This window comes from Rhinopithecus roxellana, chromosome 18, assembly GCF_007565055.1.
Source record: "Rhinopithecus roxellana isolate Shanxi Qingling chromosome 18, ASM756505v1, whole genome shotgun sequence".
Classification (NCBI taxonomy): domain Eukaryota; kingdom Metazoa; phylum Chordata; class Mammalia; order Primates; family Cercopithecidae; genus Rhinopithecus; species Rhinopithecus roxellana.
The window spans coordinates 11,034,500-11,060,861 of NC_044566.1; the positions used below are offsets into that span (position 1 = coordinate 11,034,500).

The 26,362-nt window shown below is 38.0% G+C and overlaps 1 protein-coding gene and 1 pseudogene across 17 annotated transcripts in view; one reads left to right on the plus strand and one right to left on the minus strand.

Annotated features, from left to right (window-relative positions):
• Positions 1-9,042, minus strand: part of LOC104655069 — a 28,891-nt pseudogene extending 19,849 nt beyond the window's left edge.
• FGF14 (fibroblast growth factor 14) overlaps positions 1-26,362 on the plus strand; it is a 703,097-nt gene that overhangs the window by 422,870 nt on the left and 253,865 nt on the right. The gene's annotated exons all lie outside the window — the stretch shown is intronic.

Genomic DNA, 26,362 nt, shown 5'->3' on the forward strand with positions numbered 1-26,362 from the left:
ACGCAAGATGCAATTAACTGGCCTGCTCTTTCTACCTTAGTAGATGGACCCAAGGTTGATAATCAAAGACATTAAAATGTTTTCTCTTTTTTTCTTGGTCTGGATTCACTACTTATTGCATTCCTATTCATAACAAGGATCTCATTTACTTTAAATATTTAAAATGAGCTTTTGATACATGGCTGAGATCTGACCAGTGACTTGAGTTTCAATTATACGGTGTTAGAAGTATTTTAATAGTAAATGAATATGATACGTCACAAAGACAGTTCAGTATTTATTGGAACCCTTTATAATTCTGACATAAAATATAGATTTAACCTATATGCTATAGGTTAATTCCTTTGTCAGGAATCCTGAATGCTTTATCAGGAAAACTGAGTGCTGATTTGGAGAGATACAAGGGTACAAATGATCTGGGTAATAAGCAGCTGCACAAACTTTTTTTATAGCCTAACATGTTAATTCTGAAAGCCTCTTTACCAGTTCATTTATTTATAACTCCAAAGAGACAATACACAAACAGCCATTGATATCAACTGCTGGCAGTACTCAGCTGATATGCTTTTGTTCGCACATCTGGGTAGATTGTTTCCATGAGAACTTTTAAGTAGAAAGTTCATGCATAAAGGAGCTTCTGTATAGCATTAATGTATCCAAGCTTTTCATGTAGACCTTGTCTCTTAAGAAATATGGGTTTGTGTAGGAAAACATTCTTTCCGGTTTTTTCGTCTGTTTGCTGGAAGCCTAACTTGGATAAAATGATGCAGAGCCTTTAGAGCTTTCTTCATATTTATGCAAGATAAAATATCTAAGTCAGACAATAAATAAGGTTTTATGTTGTTTAGTTTTTCTTTCTCCAGGACAGAGAGGTCAACTATCTTCATAGGGTACTTCAGGCAAAATGAGGATAGGACTTTTTGTCTTTGTAACCCAGTTCCTTAAGCTTTTGTGAAACCCAGCATGCCTAGCTACCTAATATTTAAAATGCAAATTTGCACTTTTAGATAACGGATGAATTGTTGTGATCTACTTTATAAAGAATATCCTACAAGTTAGACATTCGTATAAAAGATGTTGTCTTTTAATGTATCACTCTTAGGGTGGCAGAGTGTGCAACACCTTTATTCTAGAATATGGCAGTATTCAAAGCTTTGCTGGAAATTCTCTTTTGTAATTCTTACTCTGCAGCATTTTAAATACTTTTCATAGTGTCAAACCTTAACATTTTGAGAAACATAATGAGAAACAACAAACCTTAACATTTGAGAAAGAATTTTTGCAAACAATCAAATACTTTTAGATCTAAACCGGCTGCGTAAAATAGAAAAGCATAATTTAAAACCATGTATTAATTAGAAATATGTATTTAGCATGTTCTGTAACCATGATGGAGCAATTTACATCAAACAAGCATTGGAATGAGAAGAATTACTCTAGTCCTTTTATACCTGTTGTTCCACCATAATTGTTACTAGCATCACTTCTTAAAATGTTTCTCTTTGATTGTCAAATCTTATGGTCACCCTACTAACTGGTGAAATTAGAGAAAAGTATTGGTCCACTCATTTTTCACTCAGTCACTACTCTGGAATTAACTAGGCTACATCATTTCTTTTCCCCTGAGGTCCACCCCATAGGCAGTATAGCTGCCCATGGTAGCTAAGCCTGTGGAACTCGGGGTGGTCTCCTTCAAAGGCTGACTTTGCTAAATTGGCCTAATATCTTCCACTAGCTTATCTCTTGCTGTTCATCCTTAGCTAAAGGTGGAGCTGATTTGTTTCATCTCTGCCCTTCTCAGTTTCTGTTTCACCAGGAGTCTGAAGAGTGTTTTTTTCTTTCATGGAGCCTTCCTAATCTTCAACAGACCCCTGAAGACCCCAATTTGAACTAAGCTGGAGAATCAATGGTTTATATTGCCTCTTCCCACCCTAGTATAATTTCGAGGGTTTGTTGTTTTTGCTGTTGTTGTTGTTTAATTATGGCCACTTTCTCTCCTGTGGGTTTCATCTTCTGATCTTTCTCAAACCTGCAGCCCTTACAGTGCTGGCTTGCTTTACTGGCATGTTGGTTAGACCCCACCTAATTTTCCCATGTCTGCCACATGTTGTCTTAGTCTATGTGGGCTACTATAACAAAATACCCCAGACTGGACAGCTTGTAAACAACAATTTATTTCTCACTGCCCTGGAGGCTGGGAAGTTTAAGATCGAGGTGCTGGCAGATTTGGTAGTTCATTAAAGCCGGTTTCCTGGTTCATAGATGGCACTTTCCAGCTGTGTCCTCACATGGTGGAAGGGGCAAGGCAGTTTACTGGGGTCTCTTTTATTTTTATTTTTTTGAGACAGAGTCTCACTCTGTTGCCCAGGCTAGAGTGCAATGGTGCAATCTTGGCTCAATGCAACCTCCGTCTCCTGGGTTCAAGCGATTCTCCTCTCTCAGCCTCCCAAGGAACTGGGATTACAGGTGCATGCCACCATGCCCAGCTATTTTGTGTGTGTGTGTGTATGTGTGTGTGTGTTTTAGTAGAAATGGGATTTCACCATGTTGCCCAGGCTGGTCTTGAACTCCTGAACTCAGGCAATCCACCCACCTTGGCCTCCCAAAGTGTTAGATTACACGCTTGAGCCGAACGTACCCAGCCCCTGGGGCCTCTTTTATAACAGTATTAATTCCACTCATCAGGGTGGAATCACCTCTCAATGACTCTACCTCCTGATACTATCGCATTGGTGATTTGATTTCAACATAGGAATTTGGGGTAGACATAAACAACTCAGACCATAACACATGGCTTAGATATATTTGTTCCAAAAATCTATTCCTTCTACATTCTGTCCTGTGCTGTGAAACGCAGATGTGACATTAGGGGTTATGCTTTAATATGTTAACCCTCCCTGATGGCTTGTTGGCACTTGGTAAGGGAAACATGGTTTTCTATAGAAGATGCCTTGATCCACTGTAGTAAATGTATTGGAATATTGCGGAACCCATAAGAGATGTTTTCAAGGAGGCAGCTGCCTCTTCAAAAAGACCCTGAAAATTTTAAACAAATATAAATCCACACTCTGAAATTTTGTCGTTACCAACTTCTCTCTAATGGAAAATCTATCAAAATTATTATAATGCTCTAGTTAAATATTATCTTTTTTCATTTACAGTAGACTTCTTTTACATTATTTCTCTACATATATGCAAAGACTAAAAAGCACTCTCATAATTGAAAACCTTAGAATGCTTCCTAGCCCCGTTTTTTTTGACATTTTCCTGTAATAAATAATATTATAAAACTAACCACTGAATCCATGTAAAGTCCAAATAAAAAGACTAGCCTTTATCTATAATTTTTATGTAGGTAACTTAAATTATTAGAACAAGTTACCTCATCATTTTGCAATTTTACTTAATTAAATCAGACTTCATTGCACATGTGTCTGTTTATGAAATAGCAGGGTGTTTTATCTACTACAGAATGCCAGAAGTAATGAGATGGCTTACTTGTAGATAATTAATCCTTTCATTCTTTATAAATAGTAGCAATAACAGCATGAGTCTTGGCATTTCTAGGTAGTAAAAAGTGCTTAAAAATGGTATTGGTTGCCTCACTACTGAGAATGGGTAGCTGTTTTCCTTGCAGCAAATAATTTAATGTTGACTGGCAATTTAGATGAGAATCTGGTGTTTGCATTTCTGATGCCTTATCTGGTTCTACTTTGCCCTTTACTTATGGTAAATGGCCCTGTATTGGCATCAAAGTGAATGTCTACATTGTGCCTGGTTTTCTTGTCATTTTCTTTTCCTCAGTAATCAGTTCTATGTAAAGCTGTTTTGTTTTTGTTTTTGCTTTTATTTTTCCATAGGGTGTACTAACTTTGATTGTATGATAGAAATGAGAGAGACCATCCCCTTTTGCCTTCAACCTATTTAGTATTTGTCTTTATCTGCTGCATTTTAAAATACCTTCTTTCTATTTCAACTTCAGTCCTTTACCATTCTGTCCCAGCTTCTATAAGGTTGTGCATTGGAAAAACAAACAAATAAACAACACATCAGGTTTGGGAATGATGGGGACCTGATGTAAATCATGGCGCCCAGGGGAAGTTATTTGAACTCTCTGTTCCTTGGTTTTCTCTTCTGTAAAACAGGGCTAATAACAAGGCCTCTTTTGAAGTTTGTTAAGGGAAATTCAGTGAGATAAAGGAAGTAAAACATCTGTTCGTTTCTCCTTTGTGGGAGCAATGAAAAGGGCAAATGTCAGTAAACAGCCATAGTAAATGTCAGTCCCATTTATTTGTTTACTTACGAGATGTGTATCATACTTGATATTGTTCTAAGCACTTTACATATATCAACCTATTTAATTTTCATAACTGCCCCAAGAATTAGGTCCTACTCATTTCTCCATTTTTATGCTTGTGAAAATAGAACCACCAAACAGTGCAGCATCTTGCTGAAGGCCGCATCATTGCCTAGGTGGGATGGGAGCCAGGAGGTCTGACTCTGGAGCTCATGCCTCCAATCACACCACAACCCCTCCTTGCTGGACTTGCACTCTCTTTATTGCCTGCTTAGGGAAAGGGTTTAAGGTGACAAGCTCTCTTGTCTGATTCGCCCGTGGCTGCTCTCGTGGCTACTACTCCTTTCCTTTGGCTCTCGGCTTTGGAATTCCATCACATCATGGCCATTTCTCCAGGAAAGTCTCTGTCACTTTGTGGCATGTGTGGTGTGTGATATGTAGCAAAAGCTGGCCTTTGCAGAGCTGGGGAAAATGAATTCTCCTCTTCCAGGGAGGGCTTATCCATTAGAGGTACTGTCATTCTTCTGGAATCACTGTACCCCTTGGTGGCCTGATAAGAGGTAATTTATTCATTTCAATGGAGATACTCTGAAAGTAGAACTGGCATTTACTAGAATTATCATTGTTTCCAGAAATGCCTAACAAATTTAAGTGAGGTTATCAGCATAGTAATACTGGAGATATATCGCTAGTCTGGTTTTTTTGTACTTATCCTATTTTAATGCTTAGAAAACCCATTTGATATTTAATTTAAAAGCCATCTCTTTGTTTTCACCACAACAAATGACCTCATTTTTTAGAAAAATATCGTTTGCTTTGGCTTTTTAAAAGCATTGGCAAAAATGTCTTTGATAACAGTGTTTTTTTGGATGCTATTTAGTGACCCTTCTGGCTCCATGCAGTTATGATTAAAATCAGAATCTAGGATGAGATGTCAGGTCTCTTATGCAGATTAGGCAGAGACAATTAAAGAGTGTGATTATAGCAGGCTAGAAATGTCAAGAAAATGCCACATCAAATATCACCATTCTGCACATATTATAGATAAGTGGAAAACTTCATTAGCAAGACAAGGACAGCTAGGAAATTTTGCTTTGAAAATGCAACTCCATTAAAAGAGAATATTTGTCTGCTGCATCTGGAAGCTTTCACTAAACAGAATAATTTAAAACCACAAAAAAGCACCCGATTTGTGTTAACCTGTTTAAATCTCCCTGTTTTGGAAGAGATGTGAGTGGAGTTAATCACAGAGTCCTAGAAAGATGAACCAATTATTGCAGAAGCTGGCTTGGCTGATTTTTCTCTCAAATGGAAATTTTAGTTCACTAGCATTTTCTTTCCTGTTGGGAAAATTATATGCTAGTTTTTTTTTTGTTTTTTTTTTTTTTTTTTTTTTTTTTTTTACATTGAGAAATGGCTGCTTTACATTACTGAAGTTTATAGTTAGCTGATATTTAACTGATCTTATGATTTAGTAAGCATGTAAGTTAAAACCCAAATTCAAATGGACTTATATAAAATGGGAGTTTATTGGCACACATTAAGGTAGAGTCCAATGATGATTCAGTGGTTCTAAGATGATACCAGGGAACATTTTTTGTTTTTGTTTGTTTTTCATTTTTGCCAATCTGCCGTCTGTGCTGTTGGCTGCATCCCAGGGATCGCTCGGTTTCCATGTGCAAGATTGCTGCCAAGAGTTCCTGGGGTCATCTGCTCTCTTGTCCAGCTCAGAGACACTATCCTATTAAAAACAAAAAGAAAGCAAAGAAGGAAGAAGGAGGAGTAGAGAGGAAAATGCTGGGCCCTTTCTCTGACTGGGTCATCTTAGGCCATTTGACTACCATGGCCAGGAAATTCTATGGCACAATTGGTTTAGGTTCAGATAAGAAGTCCACCCTTGAGCCTTTAAACCAATTTGGGATCAATCTGCCAATCTTTATAGCTGCTTCACGATGGGGGAGAAGTAGAAAAGATGATCAGGAAACAATCATTTGTTTTTTTCACTGCAACTCAGAAATGGCTATGTTTCAGAAAAGTCTGGTGTATTCATAAACAGGACTTTCCTGTTTAGGAATCTCATATATGATGTAGAAGTCAGGATTCTGGTTAACTTCAGGGAGGAGGGGAGTAGTGCCTGGATCCTGGCATGAGGGATTCTCATGTGTGTTGTTAAAGTTCTACTCCTTGATCTGATTGGTAGTTATGGGGATGTGTTCACTTTCTGCAAATTCTTGTATCTATCTATTCATGATTTACATACCTTTCTGTGTTAATTATGCTTCTATAAAGAAACTGCATGTAAAACTGACGGTAGGAAAGTTTATAAAGTTATTTGTGTACAGTAATTTACATGGATTGTAGTAATAGTATCCAAGGTTCTCAAGCTATGCACTGAGGCACTGCGGGGTACCACAGCAAACTCATAATGACACCATGGGCTAGTTTAGAATTCTGAAGGAAACACAGCAGTGTGCGGTATCTGCTGGTCATTGCATAAACTACCAAGTTGGGGTAGTTTACAGCTTTTCTGTGAGATAATGCTATCTTCCTTTCAATGATATCCTAACTCTACTAACATATTTTTGTTGTTGCCATTCTTGGCAATTGCTGTGATAAAAACCAAGTGCTGAATGAAAAATCAGTGAGAAACAGGAAATAAGGGTGATGGCACAGTGTCCAATCTGATTCTAAGATTTAAGAAGTTGTGCAGATGGACATCGCAGACTACTAGAGTGGGGAAGGAAGAAGCCGGGTGTGAGTGGAAAAACAATCTACTAGGTGCTGGTTCACTACTTGGGTACAATATGCCCATATAACAAACCTGCACACACCCCCTTCTATCTAAAATAAAAGTTGATTATTTTTAAAAAGTCAGTTGTACAGCACCCAATAGCACACAGTCCATTTGTAATTATGGTTATTGAAGAATAAAACAAAAATATCATAGTATTCTTTTCAATCGGCTACTAAGTTGCTAGAACATCAATGCTTATTAAATTGCTTAAACAGAACTTATTAATAAGTGTTACTGTTTTATGTTCCTTCTGAAATACAAAGCAGATAAGGTATAGAGAAAAAACTGAGACATTAATAATGCTGCAAATTGAGAAACTTTGGGAATCACTGGATTATACTATTTTGGGACTGATCAATTACTTTTCACTGAGTACTGAACAATCAGGTCAACACATTAATGAACTAAAAAAAATCAATGACATATTGTATAATTCTCTGCTTTCTAAAGCAGAGCACATTTAATAAATGAAACATTTTCATTATAACCCAGGCTCGTTGTTCTGAACACCAATCATCACCCTGGACTTTAATGCAGGCAAATGCCTAAAGTTCCAAATGCTTCCCACAGAACCAGGCTGTGGTTGGCAGGCCCTGTGGCCCTCATGTGGCTTTGTGTGGCTATTGACATCAATATATTTTAGGCTGATATTTTCCACTTTGTCTAAGTGGATTTTGTTTTCTCCTGTCACAAAAACAGGATACAGTCATGGAAGGATCATGGGCTTTAGAAAACCTGCGTTAGAATTCTGGTTTTCACACCAGCTTTTTTTTTTTATTTTAGTAAGTTCCATCTCCAAATCTCAGCATCTTTACTGTAAAAAAAAGAGGCCAAAAAGGCCTATGTTTCAGCAGGAACGACTTTGCAAGAAACCTGGCAGGTGATAGACATTTAAACCCCTGTCAATACACGTTTTTTTGGTTTGGTTTTGTTTTTGAGACTGAGTCTTGCTCTGTTGCCCAGGCTGGAGTGCAGTGGCATGATCTCCGCTCACTGCAAGCGGCGCCACTGCAAGCTCCGCCGCCTCCTGGGTTCACACCATTCTCCTGCCTCAGCCTCCAGAGAAACTGGGACTACAGGCGCCCGCTACCATGCCTGGCTAATTTTTTTGTATTTTTAATAGAGACAGGGTTTCACCGTGTTAGCTAGGATGGTCTCGATCTCCTGACCTCGTGATTCGCCCGCCCGGGCCTCCCAAAGTGCTGGGATTACAGGCGTGAGCTACTTCGCTCGGCCAATACAAATATTTTTGATGTAACTCATCTGTGCTCAAGCCCATGGAGGCTAAAACCATGATTAAGACACAGCCCTGTTTTTAAGAAACTAAACCATGTAACAGAGGGAGTCGCAATGTCATGAACGAATGAGGCAGGAAGTGGACGATGGTGTCCTGGAGGTTTTGAGAGTGATGGGAAGAAGGAGGAACACAGAATGCCTTCTGGGTGAAGAGAATGGAGAAGGTGTTTTGGAGAAGGTGGTGTTCATGGTAGGGAGTCAGGCATGAGCAAATTTCACTAGGTGAAGGTGGATCTGAAGGTACTGAAGTGAGGAGTCAAGGGGGTTAGTGCTGGCTCCCGCTGGAGCCTGCAGCCAGGCCTGTGGGGTCACAGCACAAGGTAGAAGGTGAAAATAGTACCGTGAGAAGAGGCTAGAAACACAGCTGGGGCACAGGAGGCTGGAGTTCGGGCTTCGGTCTGTAGTTGAGGGTTCTGGGCAGTAACCAGGGAAGGTGTCAGTCATCTTGGAACATGAACACCCAGACAGGGCAGTCAGGAAGCCGGGGCCACCTCAATCAACGCATCCCTTCATCTTCTCTCATCCTTTTTGCTTATTGTTTTACTCTTCCCACCCGGCTCGCCTGCCTCTCCGAGCCTCTCGTCTTTAGGCGTATTTCTTGGACGCATCTGTATTTCTCAGCTTTTACCTCAAGACATTTGGCTTCTATACCCATCACATCACACTCAGTGAGAAATCTCTTATTTCTGATCTGGGCCTGGACATACTTTCATTCAACAAGAATTTATTGGATATCTGTGTGTTACATTATGTGGGAATTTGATTTTGCATGTTATCCAAAGAAAAATTCTTTTTATACTACCTGCGGTTCACCAGTTTTTTTTCCACTGTCCATGAGATTGTTTTTTAACTGGCTTATCAGAAAGCCTTGTATGACCGGGGCTGTCAGAGCAGCCCTGCAAGCTCAGTGCATTACTTCAAGAGGAATCATTCCTATAGTATGTGATGGGGACAGTGGCCCCTGGAGTTGTGCAATGTGTTTGCTCTGCTTCAGAGAGCAGAGATATATTGTATTAGGGTAATTATGTTTAAAATATTGTTATGCTGCATTGTAATTGAGTACAGGAACTTTTCAGTCATGAAAGCTAGTTTATATTAATATAAACTAGTCATATAGCTAGTTTAAATGTTTTGTGTGTTTTATGACAAACTAATACGAGAGGTATGCTGCATAGTCATGGTCCTGGGGAGTCCCAGGTCTGCCACTTATTAGCTGTGTGACCTTGAACAAGTTACTTAATGTCTCTGAGCCTCAGCATCCTCATCTGCAAGATGAAGAAAATGCTACGAAACTCTGAGAGTTCATGCAAAGATTAGCAACCATAGATGAGTTATAAAGGTGTGACTGTAAGAGGATCTTCAAATGGTAATAATTCAAATTTTACAAGGACTGACTTATTTCTGTATTCCCTATTTCTAGATATGGACTTATTCTCTCTTGACTGAGTAGTAGAGGCTAACACAAGTCAAAATGGATGAATAGGATACATATAATTTATTAACCAGATTTTAGGGTTGTCAATAATACATCATTCAAAGATTGCAATGAATTATATTGCACGAAATATTTGCATTCTAATAAGTAAAATAAACATCAGACCTTTAAAGGAAGATCTAAGGAAGCAGATATAATAGTGACTAGCAAATAAACTGAACAATATCAAATTGGGATTTCTTCATTGTGATGGCTAATACTGAGTGTCAACTTGATTGGATTGAAAGATACAAAGTATTGATCCTGGGTGTGTCTGTGAGGGTGTTGCCAAAGGAGATTACCATTCCAGTCAGTGGGCTGGGAAAGGCAGACCCGCCCTTAATCTGGGTGGGCACCATCTAATCAGCTGCCAGTGTGGCTAGAATATAAGCAGGCAGAAAATTGTGAAACGAGAGACTGGCCTAGCCTCCTAGCCTACATCTTTCTCCTGTGCTGGATGCTTCCTGCCCTCAAACATTGGACTCCAGTTTCTTCAGTTTGGGGGCTTGGACTGGCTCTCCTTGCTCCTCAGCCTGCAGTTGGCCTATTTTGGGATCTTGTGATCATGTGAATTAATTATTAGTAAATTCCTCTTTTTATATATATTATATATTATATATATATATTTATTTTATATTATTATATATTTATATATATATTATATATATATAATATATAGACTCGAAGACAGTAAAACATGAAAGTTATTTTCCACTGTAAAGTGCTGTCCCTTACAAAATCAAGTTAGTAATAACACAGTGCAGTCAATACATAATGTTTGAAATTTCACATGTGTGTATTCTATACGGCAGGGCCTGGGCCATGTTTTCCACCACTGCGCTTGCCATGGAGAGATTCAAATGGAAGCTCAGTGCTTAGGAACACAAGTGGGAGGAGCCAGGAGCACTGGGGAAATAACACAGAAGCTATATATATACACACATCTATATATAGATATATATAGAGAGAGATATCTGTATATCTATATCTATATCTATCTATATCTATATTCAATTACTTCTGTCCCTCTAGAGAACATTGACTAATACATTCATTCAGTGTAAAAGGGAAAGTAAAATAATTACTGTGACAAAGGAGAATATCTCCAAGCCAACCTGCATTATTTCATAAAATATTTATCTTTATACATGATGTTCAAGTTTTTCTTTGAAAGAATGGATATGTTTTATTTAAAGGTATTAGCAGGTTTCCATGACTACGACCTCTGGAGGAAGGGGATAACTTTTTTTAAACCTTCCTGTGTACTACTCAGTTCCAATTATGTACCAAACCAGCTGGTTCAATGCATTCTCAAAAACTTTAAACATAGCAATAGAGGAAAAATAAATGAAGCGCACTTTATGATGTGCTGTCAGCTAGAGACAGCTATGAGAAAAGGGAAGAGAGTTTTCTTCTTTTTAAGTGAAGGAGGCTATGGTGCTCAGTGGGTGTCCAATCCACCGAGCAAGTCAACAATATTTCTGCAAACAAATCTCAGACCTTCTGTTTATCACTTTCTTCATCAAGCTTATCTCTTTCCATAAAATCAGCTCTTTCTCATTGCAACTATAGCTCTCCCCCAGCAAAGGAAAATCCCTATGCATTAAATTCTTGGGTTTGGCTTACCTGAACAAAGTAAAATAAAATACATCCTTAAGAGAAAGTATTTACCAATAAGATTGAAATGAGTCATGAGGGTGAAAGGAGCATCTTTTTCTCTTTATCTGAAAGTGAGAAAAGAGAAACCTGGAGGCAATGATCTCTCAGGCCACTTGCACTTCCAAATATTTTGAAATTAGAGAAAATTGGAAACAGGGAATATCTGCAGGTGAGTCAATAACAATGTGTTTTCCAGATTCTGCCTTCCTTATGCCAAAATATGGTAGCCTCAGGCAAAATTGTCCATGACATCAGGCGCCAATCCTCACGTAACTACAAAAATGAGACTTTTGTATTTATTTTAATATTTTCATGTGGCTGCTTTGAAACACTCTGAGTCAGGTAGTTATTCATTGTGCCTCATGAGAATCTGCTATAGTACCAGCAACCTCGCTCAGCACTGGGCTCGCAGGTAAGACAGGATGGGAATGAGCTATGTGCTGTCCTCACTAAAGCACAAATAGAGCGCCCCGGAAGGCACGACCATGTTTATTTAAAGCATGTAATCTTTCATTCCTCTGCCATTGTACTGAGTCTGATTCATCTGGGACTCGTGCTGGAAACTTAAAATCACATTGATAGAGGGGTGGAAACATTTGTTTAATTCAGTGTATTCCCAGTATATGTTTAAAAGTCATTCCCCCAGTGCTCCCGGCTCCTCTCACTTGTGTTCCTAAGCATTGAGCTCCCATTTGGATCTCTCTATGGCAAGCGCAGTGGTGGGAAACATGGCCCAGGCCCTGCCGTATAGAATACACATGTTGAAATTTCAAACATTTATGTATTGACTGCACTGTGTTATTACTAACTTGATTTTGTAAGGGACAGCACTTTACAGTGGAAAATAACTTGTGTGTTTTACTGTCTTAGAGTCGAATACCAACTCTGACACATCCTAGGTGGCCCAAGTGGTTTATTTCTCTGGGTCCTATTTCTCTCATCTGTGAAATGGAGTGATAAGAACTACTTCAAAGTTCTATGCTGAGGCTGGGTGTGGTGGCTGAAGCCTATACTCCCAGTATGTTGGGAGGCTGAAAAGGTTGGATCACCTGAACTCAGGGGTTCAAGACCAGCCTAGATGACATGGCAAACCCCCATCTTTACCAAAAGTACAAAAAATTAGCCAGGCATGGTGGTACTTGCCTGTAGTCCCAGCTACTCGGTAGATAAGCTGAGGCGGGGGGACTGCTTGAGCCTGGGAGGCAGAGGTTGCAGTGAGCCGAGATCATGTCACTGCACTCCAGCCTGGGTGGCAGAGTAAGACCCATTTCAAAAAAAGAAAAAAGTTCTGTGCTGAGACCTTGAAGAGATAATTTATATATCTGGTATATAATATACATTCAATAAAGGAGCTCCCTTCCCCACTTTTTCCCTGAGACAACTTGTGTTCTTCAAACTTAGAAGTGTTATATAGCTTTAAAAACACTGAACAGAATTAAAACTTAATTTTGCATACAGAAATTTCTGTATCTCCTGTGAAGTAACTGGAAACATCACTGTAAAAAACTATAAAATCAATATTTTGTTATTTTCTTATCTATCTAGGATCTATAGGGGTGAAGGGAACTTTCCACCCATCCTCTGAAGGTGGTTTGATCTTTGTCATAAACTTGATAGTAGAGAGATTAACAGAAGAAACAGCATATAAATTATTATGTGCATATGCATAGGAGCCCCCCAAAATATGAAACTCAAAGAAGGGCCAGATGGTTGACTCTTAAATATCATTTTGAGCTACAGGGAGGTCTTTAATATGCTCTCCTGCACCTTCTCTGATTAATTTAGATTCCAAGGAAGCAGTTTAGAGCAAATGCATTTTTTTTTCTAGTGGAACTTTCCTTATGGTCAGACAGGGAAACTCCAAAGAAATGCCCTTCCTGTGCTTTAGGAAAGGCAGAGGGGCAAAAGACACAGGACAGAAGGTCAAAGCAACCTTGATTCTAAGTCTTCTTTAGTTGAAAGTACTCAGCATGTCAGAGAGGCGTGCCTTGGGGTATTGTTTTCTGTGGGAAGCAGATCCCAGGATCTGAATATTTGATTAATCTGCAATCCTGGAAAGTCACTTAGGGGATCCTCTAGACAGAACAAATTACAAGAGAATCTCAAAAATGTTTTTGGTTGAAGGAACCACATGTAAAGTACAAAATATATTGCGTATAAGGGCAATTAATTTTAAACCCATACTGGGAATACATTGAATTGAATAAATGTTTCCTGTTGGGAGTTCAAAGATCTGCATACAAGGTCTAGATCTCCCATGCACTGTCTCTGTGAAGAACTTAAAAATATGTAGCCTCTCTGAGCCTCAGTCCCCTCATCTTCAAAATATGACACTTAAGTGGGGTCTCCCAGACTTGATAACCAATGGAGTGAATGAGCAAAAGCTGTCACACTATTATTCATTTTGAATAAAAGACAATCAAGAGAGATTAAGAGATTGCTATAAGGCAGATGACAATAAAGCCAGAAGAGAAAGCATCCAAAACGTTCTGACCTAGAAACTACCAACGTTTGCTACCGGCATGAATCATTAAAAGAAATGATCACTCAGTTTTTGCCCTTTAAAGGCACTCATGGTCAGGATATGGGGTGTTTTGTGGACTAGAACAATAGAGCAACCTCCACCCAACCCCTCCTTTCACCCCAGTCATCATGACTCAGGGCCTCATCAAATAAAAATTCCTTTTTTCTAATTGGATGCCACTTTTCTACTCTAGGCAGCAAATTTTTCATATAAAATGTAACATAAGCCAAAATTCAAAATTGGTAGAAATATGCAAACTTTGAGTTCAATTTAAGGTGAAAGATAGTCTTACAAGCAGTCATGTGGACATAGTGTGTGCAGTGATAATAAGAAATGAGGAGGGTGACCACAGGCTATCGAATAAGGTTTCACAAATGACTCATTAGACCCCTGTTCCTTCACCCAATTGAGATATAGTGTTTAGAAGGCATCAGGAAATTTCAAAGGCAGGAGTATTTTGGCTTTACCAATGACTAACAGCCAGAAACACTAGACTATACCATTTCTTATCCTTCAATCCAGGGTCACAAGACCAGATGAAATTGTGTATTTGGTAACTTACCCACCCCTGATAAGTGACAACTATGAGCTAAGTGCCGGCACAGGTAGTTATGAAGACCTAGGCAGTCCACCCCTTCACAAAGGTGGATCTATGCGTGACTCCAAGACATGGAGCCCACTGGCCAGATTTCCCTTACCTCCCCTTCCATTGACTGTCCTTGTTTCTTTCAACTAGTGAGTTCTATGCCAGCTGTAGGCTCTAGGCATGCCCTTCTCTTCTGTTCATACCAAGGAATTGTGGATGGAATTCCTGGTGATAAAAACCCATCTTCCCGAAATTACCCTCCCTGCTTCCAAACCTCCAGCTTTTTTCAACTCAAACAATGCCCAGATTAAAAAAAAAAAAAAAAAAAAAGGCTGTTGATGGAATGCATGATTACAGAACAAATGAAGAGTGAGTTAAAAGAGTTGTAGGGGAACACAGTCTGGCAGCTGTATGCTCTCACACTTTTGTGGCTGTGACTTTTGTAGTTGAGGTATTCTTAAATATAAAATACAGGAAATATTAAGCTGTATTTTTTAATGTGTTCAGTAGCTGTTAAAATACAATTTTGTACATCCAACAGTTAAAATATTTTGTTACTGTTTGTTATCTTGCAAAAAATATTTTTTAGACTTCTTGTCAGGCTTATGACATGCTTAATAAATTAGGCATAGCCATTACAAAACAATTTCACCTTTATGCATTTGTATGAATTTATCTTCATTTCTGAGACAAGATTTATCTACTTATAACTGCACTTTCACTCATTTGAGTAGCAGAGGTTGGTTGTAAATGTAATCAATTATAGATTCCCCTCCAAGTCATCAATCATGCTAATAAAATGAAGATAATCATTTTAAAAATTATTTTCAAGTGTTAGCAGAGAGCTACAAATTTACAACATGACCATTGACCCAGTGACTCATCTCTATTACAGTTATGGGTGAACTTCAATTTGGAAATAGAAAATGTTATCTCTGTTACCAGCATATCCAAGCCATCACCCCATTTTATCCTGGGGGTAGTCATGTATCAGATTTTCCTCCTGATTAGGCAGCAAGAATTTATTGGGTGTTTAATGTGTCTAAGCCATGTAATAGGTTTTGTAGAGGATTCAGTAGAGGTTAAAAAGACATCAACAGCAAAGACATGCTCTCTGCTTCCTTTTTATGCATTTGTGTTTTACCACCTCCAGGAGACTGCCCAAAGACTCTTCAGTATCAGGGAGTTGGTAAAGCACAGATGCATGAAAAATTCAACGTGTAAGGTATCTAACGAAGCACCTTGATTAGAGGAATCGATGAGAGGAAAACATTTAAAACCAAATGTGCTTACTTATACCTTCCAGTGTTTCCATTGTTTTTCTTGCATTTTGCTTGTGTTATTCATTAGAAGGAATTAGAGGTTCCTCCCACACAACATAAATGTTCTCACTGCATGACCTTGAAATAATCATGCTTTGCTTATACTGCAGAAACTGATATTGGTACACATTTAGATGGACAATTTTAACTTTACCACAATCAGAAGGAAAACATTATGACAGCAGTCAAGGAAATACAGAACAGTGGTTCTCTTAATATATACAAGGATTATCTATCTGAGATTAGTTTAAAAATGACTTTAGACTTTCTGACTCTGTAGAACACCCCACCCTCAGACGTTCTTATTCAATAGAAGAGGTCACTTTGATTCAGTAGGTTTGGGATGAACCCTGAAAAATCTGAATTTTAAGGTTCATTCTAAGTGACTGAGATGCAGGAAACTCAAAACCATCCTCTGAGATGTTGTGCTACAGAACCTAATGAATGTCACAGAGATGCTAGCTTCGTGCTGTTTTTTAAAGAGCTGAACATAATAGCATTATGTCAGTCCTGGCTGTTCTTATTTTAAAAACTTGGTTAGGTAACTGCTGATGTCAGTTTAAACTGACAGACCAAATTCTTACACTCGTAGAGTAATATTCTTTGGCATTCCTTTAAGTTTCTTTCATTATATGAGCCAGAGTCCAGCTACACTTTGCCAAACAATAACGAACTCTCTCATGATCCTTCTGTCTTCTGTCTTTCTAGGTCGTCCCTAAGAAAGCATCAACAACTGAGTGGTTTAAACACAATGATTTATTCTCTAACAGTTCTGGAATCTAAGTCCAAAATCAAGGTTTCTGCACAACCATGCTCCCTCCAGAGTCTGTGTTTGCCTCTTCCTAGTTTCTGCAAGTGGCCATTGGTCTTTGGCAATCCTTGACATTCTTTGTCTCATAAATCATCACCCCAATTTCTGCCTTCGTCTTTGCATGGTGTTCTTTTTGCATAAGTGTTTTTCTCTGTGTCTAAATTCCCCATTTTTATAAGAACACCAGTTATATGGCAATAGAGCCCACCCTAATGACTTCACCTCAACCCACTTACCTTTGTGAAGAACCTGTTTTCAAATAAGCGTATGGTCTAAGATGATGGAGTTTCAAACTTCAACTTACATGTTTTAGGGAGTGGGCACAATTCAATCCAGAACATTTTCCTTCCCCTTAATTCTGTTGTTGGATATATTTAAGCACTCAGGAAAAGTTAGGTAGCAGGAATAGAAAAGTTGATTGTGGTTCTGTTAACTGTGGTGTGTGGCTACATCTGGCTGACTTCTTATAAAAGTATAAAATTACCAATTATTTTTTCTTTATGGAATGACACTTTTTAGTTGTCCCCATGAAAAATGTTTGGACTGGACTGTGTTAAATGAAGGGAACTTGCTGTAACCTCATCCTGGGGTTAAGTCAGTTCCTTAAAATTGATTGCCTTGTATTTTCAGTATTCTTTTTTCTCTACTTAAAGTAAATTGGCTTCTTCCTATCCATCTTTTTTTCTTTAGGTTTTTGGTTTTTTCTTTCATGTTGCTTAAAAAAAAGACTAACACAAAATCCTTTTTAAGATCTCACATTCATTCTAACATTAGATCCTGGAAAACAACATTTTATTCTCTCCTTAAGTATTTGGATTAAAATAAAATTTGCCAAATTGTCAAGACTTAAAGGTAGAGCCTCTGATGATTCTGTCAGTTGTTCTTAAACACTTAGTTATTAAACATTTTAAAATAAAATCCAAGTCAGAAAGTTAAGAATTTTTTTTTATATTTGATGTCTGGTCAAATTTGACAAAATGTAAATTTTTCATAATTTTATATAGTAAGTGAGCAGACTGTGAAGTTATTCTGCCATGCAGTTCTTCACATAGCATTGACTCATGGAGATCTTTGTGCAGCTTACCACCTGTGAAGGCATGTGTAAGGTTTGCAATAACTTCATTCTGTAGTTAACCAAAAGAGGATTTTTTTTTAGACAGTCTTGGTCTGTCGCCCAGGCTGGAGTGCAGTGGCTTGATCTCAGCTCACTGCAACCTCTGCCTGCTGGGTTCAAGCAATTTTCATGCCTCAGCCTCCCAAGTAGCTGGGATTACAGATACCTCCCACCTCACCCAGCTGATTTTTTTTTTTTTTTTTTTTTTTTTGTATTTTGAGTGGAGATCGGGGTCTCCCCATGTTGGCCAGGCTGATCTCAAACTCCTAACCTCAAGTGATTCGCCTGCCTCGGCCTCCCAAAGTGCTGAGATTACAGGCATGACCCACTCTGCCCGGCCATAAAAGAGAAGGTTTTGAAGGAGATAATATGCACAAAAGCCAGAAGGAGAACCAGAATGAGAATGTGCTAAATATGAAAACACAAAGCTAACCATAACTATTGGGAGTTTCTCTGTCAGGGAAAATGCACAACTATTTGTATCCTGAATAAAGGATAGACATTGGCTTATGAAGCTTGCCTTTGAAAAGAAAGAAAAAAATGAAAGTAGAAAAGGAAAGGGAAATACTATTCTTTATTTGCTAGAAAAGAAAGAAGGAGAATTATAGCAGAGAAGATGCCATCTAAAGATTAATTATTTTCATTATTAACATGGTACTTCTCGGGCGACTGGCACATGGAACAGTCTCAATTCTTTGGGCTCAGTGATACTCTCGGGATGACGGCTTATGTCATCATATTTCTTTGTTCATGTTGTGTGATATCACAATGATGAGGCTGTGCTCTAAGGACAGGTGGCAGGCACTGTCACAAGACAGGATTGAAGTCCTCAGCCCTTGCGCAGCAGGCTATTCTTCATGGGCTGGGTAGACCCAGCTCCGAGAATACATAGATCAGAAATCGTGTGTGGCAAGTTTTCATTAAACATCATCCTTAGGAACCTGTTTACATTTCGTATCCAGTTGTGGGGATACACATTTACTAGTGTAAATAATATATTTTTGTCAAACAAGACATGAAAACTTTTAAATACCCAGGTTAAAAAAATATTTACAATTAAAAAGTCATTGGGATAGGAATAATTTATCCATAGGGGAAACCCATAATTTAATATATTTAATACATTGAACTAAAAAGAACTTTCTTGATTGTTAAATACTGTCTATAAATGTCCAAAGACAGACATCCAACGTTTACCTTCAATGGTCTTGCTGAGGAAATCGTGGTTTTAAGATGGTCGTGTTTCATGATAAATTCCCTTATGACTTTGTGGTTTAAAAATAAATCATGTTTGAAAACCACTTCAGCATTTATTGTTATATCTTTTTATTACATGTGTATTGTCTTTCCTCACACAAAGTGTTTCAACTCCTCTTGCCTCAGTACATTACACTATTTTACTCTAAAATTGAATTTATGACATTCCTGCCTTATACTAAGTACTTAAAAATCCTCATAATCTCAAATTTTCCACAACTGGAAATGTCTCTGTATCTCCCATGACTAACACAATATGTAGAAAATAGTAGGTGCTGATTAAATCTTTGTTGGATAATAACAAAGTAATCATTGTGAACACAGAATGAGTTCAATGATGCTACGGAAACCAACGTGGCTACTAACAAATTTATCCATGCAGAAGGGTGACAGAATATAAATGCATTCATATCATGGATATTCTTGAAAGCCATGGTCAGGAGCTCATGCATTTATCTTTAGAAAATGGAGAGCCATTGCATATTTTGATTACTACTGTATCTTAGAAAAACAAGGAACTTCCAGCAGAGTAGGGCACAGTTAAGGATGGGAATGAGCATTAGTTTGTGATGTACGGGGAGAAAAGGGTGAATGAGTGCCCCAGAAATGTCAGAATTAGAGAGACCATTTGCAGGCATGTAGAAGGTGGAGAATGAAGGAAATGGAACAACTCAGTATCCTAGTAGAGTCAGCGAATACAGCCAAAACAAGTGAAATTTGAACAAAGAAAGAAGAATGGATGGAGCACTGCCTAGATAAATAAAATGGGGAATTAACATTTCTAGAATAGAAGAGTCACAAGTGTGAAAACATGAAGCAATCATCAGATGATGTAGGTTGGTTGGAGCAATGGTCCTTAGAAAAGAAACCAATATTTCATTCTCTCTTTAAGTATTTGGATTAAAATAAAATTTGCTGAGTGTCAGCAGTTGAGAGTGAACAGTATTGAGTGGCATGAGAATGCCATGGAACTTGATCCTGCCAGTAACGGGAGACTGTCAATGATTTTAAACGCAAGAATCTTGATCATATCCAAAGAAAGAAATCCAGGAAGGAAGCTATGGCAGTTCTATGGAAGATGAATTATAGTAATAACAGTTAATATTCAGTTCCACTTCCCACGTGCAAGGTGCGATTGCAAGCAACTTACATTTATTCATTTAATCCTCATGCCAAAGGACAAAGTTAGGGGCTCTTATCACCACCACTTTTCAGATAGCGAAATGGAGCAGGCAAGCTGGATGCAGTTCTCTAAATTATTGTGCTATTTAGTCTCCAAACAATACATGCAGAAAAATAAACATGTTACATACAACTGTCATCATGAAGTTATCACATATTTTATATTCAAAATATTAAAAAATTAACTGAAGCTATTCATAAAGTGTAGTAGAGCTCTGTATAATTTATTTTACAATGTCAGTGAAAATGAACTTTATTTTATCCTAAATGGATTTATGACAAATTATCATATGTCTATTTTTCAATAGTGTTTTTTTTTTCTGATTTTCCCTTGAATGCCTTTGGTTTTGATCACAACTTTAGTCATTTTGTGGGTTAGTGGGACCCATTAATTCAGTTTATGTTTCCTAATATTATATCAAAATTATAATCTGATTAAGAAAGGGGACACAGGATACAAAATCAGTATGCAAAAATCTTAAGCATTCCTATACACCAACAACAGACAAGCAGAGAGTGAAATCATGAATGAACTCCCATTCACAATTGCTACAAGGAGAATAAAATACCTAGGAATACATCTAACAAGGGAAGTGAAGCACCTCTTCAAGGAGAACAACAAACCACTCCTCAAGGAAATCAGAGAGGACACAAACAAATGTAAAAACATTTCATGCTCATGATTAGGAAGAATCAATATCTTGAAAATGGCCATACTGCCCAAAGTAATTTATAGATTCAGTGCTATACCCATTAAACTACCATTGACATTCTTCACAGAATTAAAGAAAACTATTTTAAAATTCATATGGAACCAAAAAAGAGCCTGTATAACCAAGACAATCCTAAGCAAATAGAACAAAGCTGGAGGCATCACACTACCCAACTTCAAACCATACTACAAGGCTACAGTAACCAAAACAGCATGATACTGGTACAAAAAGAGACACATAGATTGTATTTGTCCATTCTCTGCTATGAAAAATACTTGAGACTGGATAATTTATAAAGGAAAGAGGTTTAGTTGACTCACAGTTTCACAGGACTGGGGAGGCCTCAGGGAACTTATAATCATTCCAGAAGGGGAAGCAAACATGTCCTTCTTCACATGGTGGCAGCAAGGAGAAGTGCCAAGTAAAAGGGGAAAAGGCCCTCATAAAACCATTAGATCTCCTCATTCACTATCATGAGGAGGTAACCGCCCCCATGATTCAATTACTTCCCACCAGGTTGCTCCCACAACATGTGGGGATTATGGGAACTACAATTCAAGATAAGATTTGGGTGGGGACACAGCCAAAGCATATCATAGACCAATGGAACAGAATAGAGAACTCAGAAATAAGACCAGACACCTACAACCACCTGATCTTTAACAAGCCTGACAAAAACAAGCAATGGGGAAAGAATTCCCTATTTAATAAATGGTGCTGGGAAAATTGACTAGACATATGCAGAAAATTGAAACTGGGCCTCTTCTTTACATCTGTTACAAAAATAAGACCATTTAAAGACTTAAATGCAAAACCCAAAACTATAAAAACCCTAGAAGAAAATCTAGGCAATACCATTCGGGAAATACGCATGGACAAACATTTCATAATGAAAACATCAAAAGCAATTGCAGCAAAAGCAAAAATTGACACATGGGATCTAGATAAACTAAAGAGCTTCTGCACAGTGAAAGAAACTATCGTCAGAGTGAACATACAACCTACAGAATGGGAGAAAGCTTTTTCAATTTATCCACCTGACAAAGGTCTAATATCCAGAGTGTACAAGGAACTTAAATTTACTAGAAAAAAATCCCATTAAAAAGTGGGCAAAGGATATGAACAGATGCTTCTCAAAAGAAGACATTTATGTTGCCAACAAACCTATGAAAAAAACCTCAACATCAGTGATCATTAGAGAAATGCAAATCAAAACCACAATGAGATACCATCTCACTCCAGTCAGAATGACGATTATTTAAAAGTCAAGAAACAGCATATGCTGACAATGCTGAGGAGAAATAGGAATACTTTTACCCTGTTGGTGGGAATGTAAATTAGTTCAACCATTGTAGAAGACAGTGTGGTGATTCCTCAAAGACCTAGAACCAGAAATACCATTTGACCCGGCAATCGCGTTCCTGGATATATACCCAAAGGAATATAAATCATTCTACCATAAAGATATATGCAAGTGTATGTTCATTGCAGCCGTATTCACAATAGCAAAGACATGCAATCAACCGAAATGCCCATCAGTGATAGACTAGATAAAGGAAATGTGGTACATATACACTATGGAATACTATGCAGCCATAAAAAGGAATGAGATCATGTCCTTTGCAGGGACATGGATGGAGCTGGTAGCCATTCTCCTCAGCAGAAAACCAAACACCACATGTTTTCACTTATAAGTGGGTTCTGAACAATGAGAACATGTGGACACATGGAAAGGAACAAATCATACATTGGGACCTGTCAGGTGGGGGATGCTTGGGGAGGGAGAGCATCGGGAAAAATAGCTAATGCATCCTGGGCTTAATACCTGGGTGATGGGTTATAGTTGCAGCAAACTACCATAGGACATGTTTACCTGTGTAACAAGCATGTGCATACTGCCCATATACCCCAGAACTTATATCAATTTAAAAAAGAAAGAAGACAAACATTTATTTAAAGAAAATTCTCAAGGCCAGCTTATATGCTTAATACATACCACTTTTAGTAATTGCTGAATTGAAAATAAAAATATTCAGGTTGAGGCAAGTGAAACTGAATTGTGTTAGTCAACAAACAGTTGGTAATTTGACATTTTAAATTCAATAAATGTGTTTGTTACTATTACATAGATGAAAAGCTTTAAATGGTTAAGCTGACATTATTAAATTAATTTACAGACACCTCTCAAAATTTTCAACTTTAACCGAGCAGTTTGAGACTTCATCTTCAGATCCAATTTAGCAAATATTTATTAAAATTTTATTACATACCAAGCAGAGACCAGGCAGTCAACACAGAAAGGAGAGGAGAGATGAGGCATGATTGGAATTCTCATGGAGCTTCTATATCGAGTGAAGAAGTAAAGAAGAATATAAATCACTATAGTGCAAGATCAAATAAAGTAAATGTCAAATAGAGTATGAACAAAACACTGAGAAGAAAGTGATAGGCTTTGACCAGAGAATCAGAGAAATTTGCTTGTGGAATTTAATCCAAGCTTTGAAAGGTAAACAGGGTTTCAGTAGCTGGGAGTCAGAGGAAGGAAACTCCAAGTTGAAATAACAGCTCAGAACGTGCAGCATTATGAAAATATAGTGCATGCTGAGGAAATACAAGTAGTTTAATGAAACAAACATGAGACTGAAAGTTGTGAAACAGAAGGCGTTCAACGTCACACTGAATTCTTAACGCTTTTCACCCAAAGACCACCAGGAATACACCTGTAGTTAAACAAATTTTGTTACTACGCATTGCAGCGAGAGAGAACACACGCCGTAGGGAACTGTGGGGTATCTCGATAGGAGCGTGCTAGAAGGAACCTATTAGAGCAGGGTTTCCAACCCTGATGGCCTGTTAGTAACCAAGCTGCACAGCAGAAAGTGAGTGGTGGCTGAGGAGCATGACCGCCTGAGCTCTCCCTCCTGTCAGATCAGTGGTGGCACAAGATTCTCGTAGGAACACGAACCCTATTGTGAACTGTGCATGCGAGGGATCTAGGATGTGCGCTCCTTATGAGAATCTAATTAATGCCTGTTGATCTGTGGTGAAACAGTTTCATCCTGAAATAATCTGCTACATTAGAGGATTGAGGGTTTGCTTGGGTAAAAGTAAAAGTTTAATTTCAGGGTGATCTAAGGGGTGGGGAGATGTGCTCTGAATGCTGTCAGAAAGTAATGGCAAATATCTGATTGGGTATCTCAATAAGTCTTATCAATGGGGAGGAGTGACTACATTGAGAATAGAAATGCAGTTGGTAAAGCCATAGCAATTGCTTTTGTTGGCCAAGAGGGATGTTTGGTATTTTGGTGGAGGCACAGTGACCTTGATTTTGTCATTGCTTAGGCAAAATTATAAAATACCCTTGCTTTTTCTCACTTTATTATGGTCTCAGAGTGACTTTTATCTGAGGTGTGTATGTTCTGAGATTGTTTATACACAAGAGAATATCTGAGTGTGAGGCTGGCTTCTAAATGACAGGGATGCTCTTTTTTTTTCTCTGTCAAGACTAATAGTAGCATTCTGTATGTAATCAGAGTCAAAGACTCGTGAGATTAGAATTAATCCTTTCTGACTTCATTGTGCTTTGAAGATCAGAAAGTGAACTGTGGAGAGGACACAAGCCAGGAGAGCCATTGCAACAGTTCAGACAAGAAGCAAGGAGGCCTAAACCAGACTGATAGGAGAGAAGGACCACTGGGGTCCAGGAGGATACACAAGGGCTTTGGACTCGTAAGTGGGACAGGAAGAAGTAAAAGAAAGTAAAGGAGTGATGAAGTGAGTTCACAATTTGCCAGGGGCTGGCACTCCTACATATTTAACATCTTCAGATTCCCTGCCAACACTGGAAGCTGCCAATCGTGGGTCACTTTTGATTAACTTCTCTCCAAGGTCATTCAGAGCATTGCTTCTGGAGGAATAGAAACACCTTCCTTTATAGACTGCCAACCTCACAGACACAGAATGTGCTTTAGAGAAGCTCTGTGAGTTTAGGAAAGTTCTCAAGTTCTCTGAAAGCCGAGTAGGAGGAAGGCATCATTTCCAACAATTAGTTGTTCAGGTGAAAGTTGTTTACAGATGTTGACACGTTTGCCATAGACAATGTGTTTTATTTACTATAATTTATAGTATATTTTATTATATTTTAAATCGTTATTTTTCTATACTATTTACAATATTTATTTACTCTATTTTAATTCATTATTTTGGACCCATTTGGCCCTTTCATTCCACGTTCTTCACCAATTTTTTTTTCTTGTCATAGTCAGATGAATAAGAAGTAACTGCTTTTGAACACATATGTGGTGATATATAATGTGGATTCAGAGAGTGATAATGGTTTCCTGAAGTCATGCCACACATCCTCCTTTAGAGTTGAGTCTCATATGTGTTTGCATATAAGCAAATAGTAGGCCTGTGTAAATGGATAAACATTGCCTATCGGAAATGATTTCCTGGTTATGAGGTATTAGGGTGGATGGAAAAGATGAGCTCTCATCATAATAGGCCAAAATGGATGGCTCTGAGTTAGATCTGCTCAAATGCTAATATGCATGTGAGTCACTTGGAAATCTTGTTAAAATGGAGAGTCTGATTTTGTGGGTTGAATAAGATTGAGAATCTGTGTTTCTAACAAGTTACTGACCAATGGCCATGCTGTTGGTCTGGGGACCACACTTTGAATAGCAAAGCTGTTTGTCTTTGCATTTACTTAGTGTGTTGACTATTTAAAACTCTGTAAGCTCTGGTTCAGTTCATCCTAAGGTTCTGTATTTTCTTTGTCTTATTCCTCTTATCTTTGTCTCACATATATAGTCTCTCTTTATTCCTTTCTTCTACTCTCACCTGCTTTTCTTTCCCCAAAAGAACAACCTTAGTAAATTCACTTACTTTTCTACTTTACACTTAAAAAAACACACCCAAGTTTGGAAATTAGACAAGAAAAGTGCAGCATTCAAGGGATGTTGATTCATATATCTGTATTGTATATTCTATTTCGTATTATACTTCACATATCTCAATGCAAATTTGAGTTCCTGGAGTGAACCCTTGAGAAGATAGGCCCTCCTTGGAGTTCAGTATCTTCTTTATATCCTGGAAAGCATCTGCATTCATGAAGCAGATTCTTGATTAAATTTCTACATATTATCTTGAATATATTGATTATATTTAGCTATGGTCTTGTTATTCTCCTAATTAAATGTGTAATTGGAAGTAAAAGTTTAACTTTCTACTTCTAAAATGAAATAATGAAATCTATACATGAGAAAGAGAGGAAAAAAACAAAAATAGAGGAAGAACATCTCTTTTTCTTCTTTCCTGGGAGCATCTTAGCC